The sequence below is a fragment of the Macrobrachium rosenbergii genome, chromosome 40, assembly GCF_040412425.1.
Source record: "Macrobrachium rosenbergii isolate ZJJX-2024 chromosome 40, ASM4041242v1, whole genome shotgun sequence".
NCBI classification, from domain to species: Eukaryota; Metazoa; Arthropoda; class Malacostraca; order Decapoda; family Palaemonidae; genus Macrobrachium; species Macrobrachium rosenbergii.
Window position 1 is genome coordinate 1,118,287 of NC_089780.1, and position 17,500 is coordinate 1,135,786.

The 17,500-nt window shown below is 36.0% G+C and overlaps 1 protein-coding gene across 2 annotated transcripts in view; it reads left to right on the forward strand.

The window, feature by feature from the left end:
* Positions 1–17,500, forward strand: part of LOC136826026 (kin of IRRE-like protein 2) — a 77,075-nt gene that overhangs the window by 1,266 nt on the left and 58,309 nt on the right. The window contains exons 2-9 of one of the 2 annotated variants that reach the window (XM_067082888.1): positions 10,432–10,567; positions 12,067–12,272; positions 14,305–14,496; positions 14,609–14,764; positions 14,883–15,031; positions 15,251–15,413; positions 15,961–16,088; positions 16,263–16,424. The gene's annotated coding sequence lies outside the window, so the exon portion shown is untranslated. The remainder of the gene's footprint in view (positions 1–10,431; positions 10,568–12,066; positions 12,273–14,304; positions 14,497–14,608; positions 14,765–14,882; positions 15,032–15,250; positions 15,414–15,960; positions 16,089–16,262; positions 16,425–17,500) is intronic. The other variant, XM_067082889.1, reaches the window with a different exon arrangement.

A 17,500-nucleotide genomic window follows, 5' to 3' on the forward strand; every position in this document is an offset into this window, starting at 1 on the left:
GAGATAGAGAGAGAGAGAGAGAGAGAGAGAGAGAGAGAGAGAGTGATATGCATCCTCAAACATTGTAATTCTCCGCAATAGACATCACCTCTGGGATATTTATTCAGTGACATTTAAGATCTGGCGCAATGTCCTCTCAGACATTCATAATGACGTCACGACGTTTCCGGAGATGTTTCTCACGAGAAAAGCAAACGTCATCTTCTTCACCGTCAGTCAGCTTCTGGTCTTGAAATATTTTAGCCGGAATTTTATTCCTGTTTAACTGGAAATCACATTTCGTGAACCTGTTTTGGAATAAGATTCGTGTTACTGTTTCTGTGGCTGAAAATATTGTGGATTTTACCATTTAAAAGATTAGGGAGAAAATCTTATTGGAATGTAACATAACTTTTTCGTTTAAACCGAAAAAACATTTTATTTGTGGAGCGTGTGGGCCTGTTCTAGATATCTGGGGGAAGATGATTTTGTCTGAATTTAGCTGGAAGGTGTTACCCGCTCGTGATGACCGTTAGTTATATTTATGTTCTCAACTTGGGTTTTTGCTTACGAGTTCGTCATAGAAACTGAACGACTGATGGAAAGAATAACGCATTTAAGTGGAACACAAGACAGCTTTAGCTAGAAGGTAGGATACTAGTCTTTCATCGACGCTTTTACGGTCAAGATAAAAGAAAGTGGGAGGCTGGACAGACGCGGGATAGATTGCAAGATCATAGTACAGGAATCTCTCAGCATCAATCATTTCTGATCAGAAATATACAGAGGGAGTTAGAAACTGCAGGTTTTTTGTATTCTTTGGATTTCAATGAAATATAATCAAACATTGCACACAGTTTATAATTATGACGGGGTGATGAAACCAATTTATAGTTTCTTTCTTGCAACCCCATTCAAATTTTCACTATTGCGCTACAGATCATTATTATAACTTTTTTTGGGGGGGTGGGAGGATGGTCCATAATGACTACAGCTCCTCCGTATAACTCATTACATTTTCATTATTTATTTTAAGGATAGTATAATATTATTTCTATAATGAAGTGAGATGATGGAGCAATAAGGCTATGATATTAGGGGTTCGTTTTTAAAGAGAGAGACACTAGCTTGGTTCTCGTAAGGAAATTTTGGCAGTGCGTAGCCTATGCGCCCATGAATTGCGCCCGATGCAGGCATCTTTATCAGATTATTTTTTAGTGCATATTAAGAGACTGAATTATGTTTTGCAATCTAATTCATTTCACAAATTTTGATATTGGTATCAAATGAGTGGAGTGGGCTTTAGCATAGCAATATTGAGCACAGCGCGTTCCTCTATTGCATATGATATGGCCTTCAGCACACTAGATAAAAGATTCTCCACATTTCTGTATTTATTATAGTTACATTTGCACGTTTTGAGTTAATTAAGGTTTCATACGTCAAGTTATGCAAGACATAAATAATAAAAACAATATAATAATAATAAAATAAGGAATATTTTATGAAGAATATATATATATATATATATATATATATATATATATATATATATATATATATATATATATATATATATATATATATATATATATATATATATATATAATATATAACACAATAATAAAAATAAAACGAAACTAAAAAGTGTATAGGAAAAGACAAAGACTTACAAACAGTGTTTGAAGCTCGGGCTAAATCGTCTATTGGTCTAGCAAGAGGCCCGGCGGGTGCTGCCATCTAGCCTATAGTTTCAATCGTTGTCGGTGATAGTAGCAGTAGGACACCTCTGTAACGGCACTCTCCTTAGGTACCGGTTCTCCTCGCTAGCAAAGTCTTTGCCAGAGAGTTTTTATCGCTTTGTTGCACGAATAATATGACAAGTATTCATCGCTACGTGTGAGTATAGAGAAGAATATACATTGACGCTAAAATTTTGAGCATCAAATTGAAATATTGGCAGAAAAATCTCGCTACGTAACTTGATACCCGAAAACCTGTTTGCTGTTGTATAGGCTACTGTCTCGTAAAGATGCAGATTTACACATATGTGTGCGTGTGTTATTGGCCTTTTAAACAACAATAGAAAATGCATTCTATCTTAGCGCAAAGAATGTTGCAAGAGGAATGCCTTGTCTCAGCATCATCATGCCTTGTCAGATGGAAGGTTGGTCTCTTGGCTGGTAAAGCCTTCCCTTTGCCGTTTGAGGAAAACATATGATGTTCACCTCGTCCCTGGGAAATCCTTCGAATGTAGCGTCGGGCCAGACACTGAATTAAAGACCTACGTGTTTGTTTGGTATTGTTGAGCATACTCGATCCAAATTTGTTTTTCAAAGGTTCATTTCTCAGAAGCAAAACAAAAACATAAATCGTACCTAAGTTTTTGTCGGTAATTTTTCTTCAGTGTTTGTTTGTGGAAGATGACGCTGCTTGAATTATGTCAGATAATATGACAAAAGATTTGAATAATTAAGAAACTTGTTGCTCGAACATATTTCCAATCCAGAATGTATAGAGTACCCTTACGGGAATAAAGAAACAAAAACCAAAAGGAAAAATTAAGGAAATAATACCAAACAACAAACAAATAAACATTAACGCACAGAAACAGCGATGGAAGTTGCATCAAATAGCGCTAACAGTACATAGCACTTCAAAGATATAACACAACCCCTTGTAAAACATTACCTCACGTGACTGCTTTGTATCATTCTCCACAATGACACCCCTTGTATGAGGAGGCTACAACTTACCCCAGTTTTGTCATATTGCTCCCTTTTTTCGATGATCAACACAAGCTTCCTCTCAAGCGAAAGGTCGGCACAGATCTCTGCTTGATCACAGGAAATACCTTCTGATTTCTCAGCTTGTCTCTTGGGATGAGGTTGCTGCACCACGTCCTTTATCTTAAGCACGGAAGGTTCCTAGTACCCATTTAAAGCCGGGTGGACTGTGGGGCGTGAGGCTGGGAGCTAAGCAGGGACCAAGCACACATGAGCTGAAAGCTGAGTAGCAGCAATCAGCCATGGCGGCCATTACATGCTCCTCATGTACTCCTTCCACATCAGTGGCGATAACCATTGCTTATTTCATATAAATGGTGTTGTATCTGTTCCCTCTTAGACTGCAGTGAGGAAACTTCATATACTGGAAGGAATGTAAGTATGATAATGAAGTCTGTAAGGCAAGGCTGCATATTGATCACAGTGGGCGTGTGACACAGACTATCAGAGATTTTATGAATGGGGAGTTTATCTTGCGGAGCTGAATCTAATCATATCGACAGCTGAAGATGCATCATATTTCATTTTCTACTAAAGAGATGAAACAAAGAAATATCTCGTTGTATCACTTCTTTCATTGAAATCCTTCTGACAGATGGATAAAATACTGGATTAAACCATCACGTTCAAGTATCTCTCAGCTGCACCGGACTTACGTGAACGCCGCTGAGGAATGCAAAAAGAACTGGGGAGTCATTTGCCCAAATCAGCAAGACTTCGAGTAGCCTGGGAAAAAGTGCAGATATAACCAACGTGAAACATTTTGGCTTCATGGCAGTTCCTTCGTCATTGTGGGTGAGGTGATCGGCGTCACTTTTTACGACAGACGTATTTTCCTCTGCCAAAATCTCCCGATCGCAAATCGATTATTAATGTCGGACAGTTTCCTTGGCTTTTATTCCCAAGTTTCTTTTCTGTGGGTTTTGTCCGTGTATCTTGTTTTTGTTGTTGTTCTTTTTAATACTTCCTTTATTATAAATCTTTATATGACGAAATGAATGTGAGCTTTACATATACATATACATATACATATATATACATATTAATATATATATATAATATATATATATATATATATATATATATATATATATATATATATATATATATATATATATATATATATATATATATATATATATATATATATATATATATATGATTGTCTGTCTGTCATCTAAGAGTCACAATAAATCTTACACGCACGTTTACAAGGTCACTACCGATCGTAAATAAATCGAAAGCTTCCAAACCTTATCAATCGATACAAGGCTTCTGATAGTCACTCCAAGAGCGATCGTTGCTTTCTGCAACAATTCGCTCAATAATTTCATTCGAGCGAAATATTCGACCTCATTCGTCTGGCGCCATTGTGCATTCATCAATAAAACTCTCTCTCTCTCTCTCTCTCTCTCTCTCTCTCTCTCTCTCTCTCTCTCTCTCTCTCTCTCTCTCTCCCTTTACAAAGAGAAGCCATCTTGAATAAATTTCCATTTCCTTTCTTTTCCGGGTACTGACACAATAAAGCCACATATCAGAAGTTTGCGAACCTTCGTTTGTGATCTTACGCGCACTCGCATACACGCGCAGAACATAATTGAATTCCGAAGTGCATTCAGCGACATTCATGCATATAAAGTGCGTGGATTTTCTCTCTCTCTCTCTCTTTCTCTCTCTCTCTTCTTGGAAGCTAAGATTCCGTCAACAGGTTGATTAATTCGGGGTTTTCGGTTTCACAAACGGCGTTTGTTTCAATCTGGGCAAGTTTGACAATTCTCACGAGGCGTTTGCACTTGAAAACAGTTTTGGCAATATTCTTGTGTATCTGAGTCCTAAATATAAACACCTACAGTATTTTAAATAGACATACCCAATGGCTACATGTTAGTCATCCTGATTTTATATCTAAAACATTGGATAAAGTTCTGGACAATCTCAGTGATCGAGATGGCTGTTTCGGGTACAAAGATCTTGGTAGAAATCTCGGTATATTAAATCCCATTATAGTTTCATAGCCTCAGTCAACTTATGAATGATCAAGAACCTGAAAAAAAATTTGCGATTATATTCTTGAATAGACTATTCTTGGTTTCATAATGAAACTGAGCGCATTTTCACTTGGTTTACGTCACCACTAATCTTTCTGAAGTTTAGCAAACGATGTGTTGACTTCCGCGTGGAACGGTTCCGCACAGCAGCTACTCTCGGGGTGAGACCACAGATCCTTGTCGTCAGTTGTGATGCCATTTCGAAACGCGTCATGATGATCATACAATGCTGAACGTATGATCAGATCGCAAGTTTATGTGTCATGCATCATTCTTGATACATAGCAGGTGAAGTGAGGTCAAATAAGGTTAGGTCATATTCTCGAGACTAAGTTTTGTAACTTTGAGAGATGTAAATATAAATCAAGAGGTTACGTCATTTTACCTGATGGCTTTTCTCTCTCTCTCTCTCTCTCTCTCTCTCTCTCTATAAATTTGTATTCAGGATACAAAGGGGCAAAGAATTATGGCTTTGTGCATCACTGTTTGGAAATGCAGGCTGAGTATTCCTGGGGTATATTTTTATAACTTTCCCCCTGGTCATGAAATTGCCTGCTATTTTCTCTTGGTATATATACATATACATATATACAGACTACTGTATATATATATACACACATTATATATATATATATATATATATATATATATATATATATATATATATATATATATATATATACATATATATATATACATACATATATATATAGAAAAATATTCAGAATATACATATATATATATATATATATATATATATATATATATATATATATATATATATATATATATATATATATATATAATGTGTGTGTTTATACAAACATTAAGCTACAAACGTCGTTTAATATCCAAATTGCGCTATTTCGGTAATATGAAATGTCACGGTGATGTGATAAAACACACACACACACAAAGGACGTTTGTAGCTTAATGTTTTTGTAAACAAACACATTTTATATGTATATATATAATGTATATGTATATATATATATATATATATATATATATATACAAACATTTTCTAACAGACACCAATACGTAATCAGCAGTTAAGTTGAAAATATAGTAATGAAAGCCTTATTTGTAAAACGTCCTTTGACTTCCTCGTAACTTCTGAAATATGTCGATAATCCTTGTCCAGTGGTTGGATGCCTTTCCAGTCCAGCTTCTCTGCAAGAATAAGGAAGAGCAGCCAGAACCTGGCTTAACTGGTAAACTTCGGTGAAAGCGACGCCCCATTTGATTTGCCTAATAAATATATCTTGTTGTTTTCGGTCGTTTATGTCATAATGCCAGATCCTTTCATCGATCAACGTTTTTCGTCTAAATCTTTCGCTTTATTCTTGAAACTCGTCTTGGATCTTCCCACAATCTTTATGGAAGATTTAGAATGTCTCAGTTTCCTTCTTAGGTTACGGAACTTTGTCTTCCACTGTTTTACATTCTTGCTACAATTCTCTTTTGTTTTTATTACATTACCCATGTTATACTTGCTTATATATCCTTCACTTGGCGCTACTTTTATTCTCAATTTTACGAGTAAAGAAACGAAAAATCTTTTCTCAAATCCATATCTTTGCTCACTTCGTCAACCTCCAAAGAGAATCTTCGCCGTTCCTGTATACTTTTGCGTTTTGCTTCCCTTTGTCAAACCAGATCTTCCTTCTCTTGCTGCCTTTGTCACTCCTCGTCCATTCTGTCTTCTTCTTCTTCTTCTTCTTCTTCTTCTTCTTCTTCTTCTTCTTCTTCTTCTTCTTCTTCTCAGGAAAAAGGTCGCTGTCTCTGTCATGTCTTGAGTCAATTTCCCCAATGGCTCTTTTCTCTTTTAACTCTGTTACTCCCCAGGTCGATGACACTCGGCTCCTCTCTCTCTCTCTCTCTCTCTCTCTCTCTCTCTCTCTCTCTCTTTCTTTGTTTATCATTTTTGGTCTGAGAGCCCTCCAGCTCACGCTTCAAAAGGGAAGTGAGGGAGACAATGAATTATTTTTCACTGAATGATCTGGGGTCTAAAAGTTATTGACCGGTCCGCTTACTCACAGGTAAATCTGTATTTTGAAAAAATGTCTTAGTTTTGCTTAGTTTCTAGAGTATTAAAGCAATTTTTTTTTATATATTTTATGACTGTTTTTAATCTTTATAGGCACATTAATGTTCTAGAGAGAGAGAGAGAGAGAGAGAGAGAGAGAATTACTAAATATCCGTGGAACGTATTCCAGCTATTCAACTGACTCTAGAGTCACTCGGGAGAAGAGATGTTTCCCTTATCGTGATTACAGTTAGCGTAATGAGACTTCCCTTTTAAGTAAATGAACGTTCTGCCCCTGACAACATGAAGGCTTTTGACACACAGGCCCCATCACCAGGTATGTAAAGGTATGTCATGTATTATTATTATTATTATTATTATTATTATTATTATTATTATTATTATTATTATTAATAATAATAATATTATTTTCAGCCTCGTTGGACCACAACACAATCTAGGTCTACAGGACCATAAATAATTAAAAGATACCACAAATTAAGGTGTTCAAAGGTAGCCAACCACTAAGGTGGAGCAAACCCAAGTAAATGCAGCACAAGAATAACTCAAGGGGATAGCAAAACAATGAGAAAAAGCCAATATATATATTATAATTCAAAAATACAAGAAATTATTACTAGGCCTCTTCATAAACATTAAAACAAAAATCATTTACACACAACACATACACCAATAATTAGGCAACACTTTCAACCTCTGAAGGAGGAAAGGGGGCCCAGAGAGGAATAGAAAACAAAAGAAAGGAATAACCTGACTTTTACATGCTAAAGGATGATTATGAAATGATGCAAGTCTCCTCCCAAAATCACTCCAATGAAGGCCAAGGACAGCAAATATAGAGTTAATCATAAACTCAACTGACTACTGCAGCACTGCCATGATCCCAGTCATCTCCGAAATAATTATGGATGCCGTGATCCCAGTAATCTTCATCAATGCTTTATAATATAAGTGGATGACACGCCTTACCGTCGCCAGCGAGGCCCCTCTGGCAAGTACTGCACCAGAGGCAATGATGAAATGGCGAAGATCAAGAGAAACTGCCAGCTGAAGTATATATATATATTCTCAGACTTGCTGTAATTCCATGAGCAGAGAAAGAAAGCAGGCTCACTAGTCAAGGTGCAGATACCAACTGCCTGCAGCTCGGAAATCAGGTCTCAAGTCAATTCAGCAGAGCCAAAATATGGAGGGAGAAACAGGGAGGATTAGTCAACAAGACTAAACAAAAATACCACTGGAGTGAGGAGACCCTACTAACATGAAGGCGAACTAACAATGAACTTTACAGCCTTCAGAAATGAAAGAGGAACTTAAAAACTAACCTAAGTAAGCTAATATATTATAAAAATCCTAAGGCTTACTTACAATAATTATATTTTATGTAGCTAAATAGTTCATGATTTCTAAGTAAATCTTCACTTTTGTAAGTACTGAACCATTTCCAGTGAAAGTGATTCATATAAGTTACCAAATCGAAGGAATAAACATTTGCAATAAAGGATGTTTGTTTCTCTCGTAGAGTATGCTTGTACCCGTAACCAGCCCATCATTAAAATTTTAAGTTCATTAAAAATCACCTATTGGCATAATTTAAAAGATAGTAATTATTTGTACGCCACTCTTAATGTATGTTTCAAAATCTTATATGCTAACTACTTTCAATTTATATCTCTTGAATTTACATAAAATGTTCCAGCTTGTTGTTTCAAAAATTTTGTTTCAATTAGACATCTCGTTTTACCATCGTTGACAAAAATAGTGAATAAAATATTTTAAATTGTGTGTTTTATTTCACCTATAGGGCGTCATAAACACACACACACACAAAATATATATTTAATATACCAATATATATATATATATATATATATATATATATATATATATATATATATATATATATATATATATATAAAATTCTCTGGATATTGATAATTATAATTAACCCTATTCTATTCTTTATATGAGTGAGGTAATCATCTTGAGGAGGTTTAAGTAAAAAAAACTTTTAGGGTTAGGAAGAGATACTTGATCAGTATGATGCTTTACCTGCCTTATGCTAGGGATGCAGGCTAAAGTCTTCAAAAGTATAGCAATTTAAAGTTTCATTCAGAAATACTTAATTGCTATAGAAACAGTTTTATACATATCCATGAGAGACCATAATTGCTAATTATACATGTCAAAAATTTGTTTATATATGTATATATATGTATATGTGTATATATATATATATATATATATATATATATATATATTCATTATAATATATACATATTTATATACATAAACAGATATGTATATATATATTTATATGTATATATACATGTAAAAATATAAATATACATATATTTTAAAAATATATGTATAAATATTTATATTTATACATGTATATATACATATATAATACATATAAATATATATATATATATAAATAACATATGTATTTAAATATATATGTATGTATATATGTATATGTATATATATATATATATATATATATATATATATATATATATATATATAAATATATATATATATACACACACACACAATAAAGATTTCCCAGAAAAACACCAATAAAGGCGGATTTTACAGCGTTATATTTCGCTCAGTTGAGGAAATCATTTGTCGCGAAAGATAACGCTGTAAGGTCTATCCTCTTTGGTGTTTTTATGGGCGGCGTTTATTATATGGAATTCTGTTGTAAAACAAATATTTTATATTCATATATGTATATACATGTGTGTATTTATGTATATATATATGTATGTCTATATACGTTACTACACCTATTTATATATATATATATATATATTATATATATATATATATATATATATATATATATATATATATATATATATATATATATATATATATATATATATATATATATATATAGAGAGAGAGAGAGAGAGAGAGAGAGAGAGAGAGAGAGAGAGAGAGAGAGAGAGAGAGAAGAGAGAATGTGGGGTGAAGGTTTGGCTATTAGAATTTTAGTATACAAAGAAGTTGTGTGGTAGGATTTCTTTTGAATAAGTTAGAAAGGCGACTGAATAATTGATAAGGGAAGTCCAGTGTGACTTTAGACAAGGAGAAGAGTGTGTGGATCAAGTTTCTGTTATGAAAGTCATGTGAGAAGTTTGAAACTGAAGGGAAAAGGCTGGACATAGCATAAATAGACATAAAAAACTAATTATATCAAATATAAAAGAGGTATTGTGGAGGACGTTGAAGATGTGTGGTATAGAAGATTATGTTGTTGAGAGAGAGGTTGAAAGTTTTTGTGATGGAAGCAAGCCGTGTGTTTGAATATGTAGATGAGAGAACTGACAGTTTGTAGTAAAAACTGAATGAGGTAAGGGTGTGTTGTTTCTCCACGGCTCTGTAATACGTTATGGATGGAGTAATGTGAGAAGTCCGTTGGAAAAGAACAGTTGTCAGTCCAAAGCTGTGGCATATTACAATGTGGTATGATTAGAGCGTTGAATGGCTGATGTTTTCAGATGATGCCGTATTGATTGGGGATGGTTAAGAGTCACTGTAAAAGTATTATTTGCAGTCTTGATGACAGAAGTGTGGGTAGTCTCTGGAGGGAGGGCCAGCCTCCCTTGTGTGCCAAGACCGAAAGTGACAGGGGACCAGCCAGTGCTCGTCCTCTGGTACCGGAGATTCAGCAGTTCCCTGCCCATTTACAGGTGAGAGAGAGAGAGAGAGAGAGAGAGAGAGAGAGAGAGAGAGAGAGAGAGAGAGAGAGAGAGAGAGAGAGAGCGTAATTTACAAATGAATTGTAAGGTTTTATTTTTTTATTCCATAATTTAAGTATTAGAATGAAATATGTGTCTGTGAGAGAGAGAGAGAGAGAGAGAGAGAGAGAGAGAGAGAGAGAGAGAGAGAGAGAGAGAGAGAGAGAGCGTAATTTACAAATGAATTGTAAGGTTTTATATTTTTTATTCCATAATTTAGTATTAGATTGAAATATGTGTGTGTGTGTGTGTGTGTGTGTGAGAGAGAGAGAGAGAGAGAGAGAGAGAGAGAGAGAGAGAGAGAGAGAGAGAGAGAATTTACAAATGAATTGAGGTTTTACTTTTTATTCCAACCCATATTAGATGTATATATAGAAGAACAACAATTGTCAGATTAGAAAACCATATGTCATGTATATGAGGAAAAATATCAGTGAAAGTTAGTATTCAGTGATATAAGACAATTAAATTCTCTAACAAATCTCCTCAAAAATTCTAGAATAAAAATAACAGAAGCTTAGATGAAAAAAATAAAAACTTCAAAGAAAAACATCTCAGAAACGAATCTAAGGATGTTTGATGTTAGCTTGACATCAGGCCAAAAACAAAAGAGCATCTATTCCACTGATATGCAAATGGCGTACGAGCCCTGAGCCACGCCAAACAAAGGGTGATTTAACACAGTCCCGGACATTGTTTGCAAAACAAACAAAGCAAGCAATAAAAGGGAAAATGTATACAAATGCATAATCACACAAGGATGTAACATGAAACTGACAGGTTAAAAACGAGAAATATATTCGGATGGCTAATATCAAAATTAGCAATGTTCCACAAGCCAGTTCAAGTCGAGACTCTTCTGTGTATGACCATTTTGAAACGCCATTTCTGGTCACTATTGGAAACCTAATTCAGCTGCTGTTGTTCACCAGGCCGAATATAATGGACATGCATGTTGCCAATACATTACCCTGAGGTAAATAAACTGTTGACTGGATCCAATGGACTAACTATATGCGCATTTGAGCGCACGTAATATAAGAGACTAATTTGCATTGTATATAAATTTCCTAAATTTGAGGGCTCTCTCTCTCTCTCTCTCTCTCTCTCTCTCTCTCCCCCAATATAATAAAGATTAATCACGTGTACGAGGTTACTGGATATGTAAATATATGTATATGATACGAGAGACCCTCCACACACGCACACACACACATTATGTATATGAATGATACTCCATGCATGCAGTGTTGCCTTATCTCAAATGTCTTGATTCATATAGACAAGTATAAACAACTTAATTATGAAATGTAAGAAAAAAGTATATTGAAATAACGTTGAAGTTGTTATGGTAACATCTGACACTCCCTACCACTACACTGATATTGCTTAATGAACAGCCTGAGCAGACGGAGTCTAAAGTCTGACTGACCGACTGGATCCAATTTCAGTTACGACGCTCGTCTGGGAGACTTCTCCGACGGCGTCAGGTGGTGGGACGAAGTGGCCCTGGGCAGGAGGGGCTATTTCGTGCCCTCCAGCACGCCCTCGCTGGTGCTCGAACCCGCCTACGCCCACGACCAGGACGTCTACACGTGTAGGATCGATTACCGCGTTTCGACATCCACGACAACCAGGGTCAACCTCACGGTGGTTGGTGGGTATAGAAGATCACGAGAGCCTTTTTTCTTCATTTCTGCCTGATGACTGGCTTTGTTCTGTCTTCCTCAGGGTGTTGATGTGACGATGGCTATTGTAACTGTGACAGTTACTTTGAGGCGTGGCCCCCATGGGATCGATTTCGTTCGAAGTCTTATAGACCGACGATGAAATGTGATAATGAGACACTTATCACTTGTTCAGCAGAGTGCAAATTTTTCCAGTCGACTGAATATCCTGCACTTATGCAAACACAGTTGCTTTATGGTGCTTAATAAGATCTATTCCGTTGATTTTCGATGTTTTTATATGAGACTGCTGGTCTCTCTGCTCATCATCTGTCACTCAGATTATTCGACAGATTCCCTGTTGGTTGTGTGCAGTGGACACCTGTGGGAAACAAAACTTACAGTATGATCAGGAAGTGTGATGTTCAGCGTCATTTAATTAGTGTTCATTTTTGAGAATATTTGCTGATTTCTTCTCAGTCTTATCATTTATTTCTTTTGAATTTATTCTTAATTCTTTCTGCATACTTCTGTATTTACTTTTTTACTGGTATTTGTTATATCTGCTTTAATTATTTGATCTTTTCTTCACATACTAATGCTCCATTGCATCTTATTGGCTATTATGTTCTTTCTTTTTTAAAGTCTGGAATTTTTATCTAAGGAATCCGGAGGTAATTTCAAATATTGCCTTAGGATGTACTTGCACACTTACAAGAGTAGCAGATGTGAAAGAACGCACTGAAATTAGAATCCTTTAGAAAAACCTGGGATCATAAAAATATTACATTATGAGTTCATATAAGAAGGTGTTTTTTTGGAATGTTAAAGTGGGAGCTGAATATTTTTTGTATCATATACATTTAAAGTTACAAGAAACATGAATTGTTTTTGAAAAAGTCTGGGATCTTCTTAAAAATAAATGACAACACTTTGCATCCATTTTTCTCCTCTTCTCTCTCTAATCATATAAGAAGGTGTTTTTTGGGGAATTTTATAGTTTTACAAAAAAGGTTTATTATTCAAATAACCCAACAAGAAATGAATAAAACAAAGCAGATAAAATGCATAATAAATGAATTATCGAGTCAGATAACTAAACTTCTAAACTGCAAAAACACTTCTGATTAAAGCCAACTCACTATTAGCCTGAAAATATCCAAAATCACACATACTCCCCAAATCAACAACTAAAGTCATGTCAAAAAAAACAGTTTACCACATATCAAGTCCACAGACATCTGTTTAAACATGATAGAAAACTTCAAAACATATGAAATCAAAACACAATAATGGAAAGTGTAAAATGCATAGCCAAGATATGGCAAACGTAACATAAGAAAATACAAAAGAGGTTTGAAAACATATTAAAAACACCAGTTTTTCATAATGATTAAAAACATGGAAAAAATTTTCTGTCTAGTTTCAAAGCCTGATCCTCTCCAAAGCTCTTTTTAGTGTTATAAAACGTTAATGAACGATCAAACCACTTTTAGGGCAGATTTAAAATGATTCAAATTAATTTTATACATAACACCATCACCTGACCATCAATATTGCTGAAAAAATCAGTGAGGAATCAAATAATTTGCTGAATACAAAGATTTTCAACTTTACTGTCAGTACCATCTCACGAAAAAATTCTTTCATCACAGTACATCATGAAGCAATGATGAAATGCATAATGTGTCAAGCTGAAGATTGTATAAAATATTTTCTGAAATACATGCATACTTTGTGTTAACTCATTTGTCATTAAAGATACCAATTTATATTTTTTCAACATTTTCTGTCTAGATAATATACAAAAAAATATGGAGGATTTTATTTGATTTTACTCAACAAAAATAGAAAAAATATTTAAACATGAAGCGAACTAACTTAAACTGATTTTCAGCCTGAGAAATGAAAAAGAGAAAATTACTTTTAATTAAAGGGAGAAGTAATAAAATAAAAGAAAATTATCAAAATCTACTTTTTGTATTATAAATGGGGGATGGGGGCAATAAAATAAAAGTACAGTGCCCCTGGTCCCCCTGTGGTGATCTGGGAAGGCAGGGAGATGGTGGGGACAGTAGGACCCCTGCAGGAGAACCAGCCGACGGAGCTGACCTGTAGGAGCGTGGGAGGGCGTCCTGCGCCTTCTCTCACCTGGTGGAGTGAAGGAAGGATCCTCCCTCCTGCACTCTAATTCGTCTTTGGATCCTGTGACAGGTGAGATTTCAAGTAACTCAGATTCTTGAGGCCAGAATGAATTTCTTTTAACTAAACTAATTTAAAAAAAAAAAAAAGTCTTTAACAAATTCCTGAAATAATTTGCCTTCAGGAACAAGTATCGCCGAAGCCACGCTTTCAGTGACTGCCAAAAGAGAACTTCAAGGAACGTCCCTGACTTGCTACGCCCGTCCGCCCTCCCAACCCAGCGCTTCTGAAGATGTCGTGATCCTGCCACGAAGTGCATCTGTCTTCCTGAGTATTACACGTAAGTGTCGACACCAGGTGTCCTTATCTCAACTCTCAACTTAATATTGTTATTGTCACTGGATTTGAATACAGGTCTTGTACTTTATCCTGAATCGAACTCAATATATCCCTTCTAGTATCCCCGGTCGAGGTCCGAATTCTCGCACAGGACGCCGTAAGTCGCGACCTCAGGGTCGAATAAGCGTAAAAATAAATGGGTCAAACCCCTGCAGAACTCTCCTGGTGGAGGGGCATCAGGTCCCTGGAGCAGCACGTCACTCACGCGGTAAGTCTGTGCATGTTTCCTTCTGTTGTAATGGCTTGTGATCCGCCATTGCAAACATGCGCCAAGTGAATGAGTACCATTTAGATTTTTTTTTAACGAATACAAGGATAGGGTAAGCATAGTTATGCTTGATTTATTTACGCTTTCTTTTACAAACAGCAGCACGTTTTTGGTTTTCCTCATAATGTAAAATGATGACGTCAGTCTTTCCTGGCTCAGATACGAGATAAATAGGCAAAATCACGACAGCCACTCTGACAATTGCCGTGACGGGGGAGGAGGATGGAGCCACGATCACCTGCACAGGAGCCAATCCTGCACTCCCACACGGGGAGCCTCTTTCGGACAGGAGGAAGCTCATTGTCTACTGTGAGTTCAAGAGGTAATTGCGTCTTCGCTCACTGATTGAAGAAGAAGAAGAAGAAGAACTAGACGGATCATTTCTCGTTTAGAAAGAGTTGGATCTCTCATAAATTTTTTTTTTCACAAATTAACAGAATAAATAACTTGCCATTTTGTTCATGTTTGTGGAGTTCAATTAGTCACCATTTCGTTTATTTTTTGTGAGTTCCAAATCTAATTTTATCTCTGTTCAGTTACGAGAAATATAATTTTTCTTTATATCAATATAGAGATTTAATTTATGATACACGAGGCTTTTGTTTTTGATAAGCGACTTAATGAGGGTTATTTATTGTATGACACTTGAAGCTCCCTTTTTCCTCAATCATCGAGTGAAGAAACTATAAATCATTGCATATATTTTGTATTCTGGAATAAGATTTGTTATAGATACTATGATGATAATTATGTCCCATGATTGTCTCTTTACGTTTCTCATGCATAGGAGTTCAATTCTCTCTGACATTCAAACAACACCTGATATTGGATTATCATTTAACTGATCAATTTACTCATTTATTTTCCAGACGAGCCAGTAGTGGACCTCTCCTCGGGAAACCTCTGAAGGCCGACAACATCAAGGAGGAGGAGGACGTCTACTTGAGTGCCACATCAAATCGAAAATAAGTTCCACCGCATTGAGTGGTACCACAATGTGAGTGACACTCTCGTTAGTTCATCCAGTCCTGGGGACCCCAGGAATCTTACTGACTTTCGTCGTGCTTTGGTAAATATTTAGAAGCTTTTTGCCTTTATTTATGAATCTGAAGAATAATAATAAATAAGATTCCTTCTTCTCTAACGACCTTCCTCCCTCTGCCCCTCCAAGGGCCAGGACATCCTTCAGAACGTTAGTGCCGGTGTGATGATCAGCGGGCAGTCTCTAGTCCTCAGGAGCGTCGTCAGGAGTCATTCGGGATCCTAAATGCATGCGCGGCCACCAATGCCCAGGGGCGCACTGTCAGCAATACCCTTTTCCTGACCGTCAGGCGTGAGTGTTAAAAGTGTTCATATATATATAAAGTTTGTTTATACACACACACACACACACACACACACACACATAAATATATATATATATATATATATATATATATATATATATATATATATATATATATTTTTTTTATTTATTTTTATTTTATTTGGAACATTTTAAGGGACGTGTAGAGAATCGGTTATGAATTCGAAGGTCACAGAGGATTGTCCACATTGTAAATAATATTTAGCAATAATTAAAAAAAATGTTATATTTTATCTACGTTTCTGGGATGAATGGGTAACTTTCTTTGTTGCACCATTAAAGTGGGAGAATTTATTTGGAGATTAAACAATGAAGCCTTTTGCTGCTCTCTCGCGAAAGCTCTCTCCAAGAGCCTTCTGGTGCGTTGGTCTTCGGGTGGACCGTCTGCCTGGTGCAATTATGTACTGTAATTGCCGAAATTTATTACCCCCTCTCACACCATTATCTCACGCTCTTTTTCTTTGGAAGTCTCTCTCTCTCTCTCTCTCTCTCTCTCTCTCTCTCTCTCTCTCTCTCTCTCTCTCTCTCTCTCTCAAAATCTTAAATGAGGGATTTTAAATTGTATGATTCTGATGAATAGATAAAGGGTTAATTCACTTGCTACGTGATGTAAGAATCCTCACGTGGACTTCACGTGGACCCCTGACCTCGTCCAACCAACCGAACTGTCTTATATTGCAGTAGCCTTACCATAAGGGTACATTCCTGAAGTAACAAATGATATAAAACATGAATGTATTTTTCACTCTTCAGCACAAGCCAAAAGCGGTGTTCCCACGTCTTTGACGCTTCCACTTTCCCCTCAGGGAAGAACTTTATCCGAAGCGTAGAAGACCTTGCAAGGTCATCATCTGCCTGACCCCTGAAGTGGGCCAGTTTTTGCGACCCCGTCGGCTGGTGATTAAAATGCTTTGGGAACGCTTCTCCTGTCGAAGGCCCCTTGAAAACATCTTCCGTAGCCGTCATTTAGTTATTGTAGGCGTCTCTTGGCCGGTAGGGTAATGATTGCAGGGCTAACTTAGTATTCAAGCAAAATCTTACTT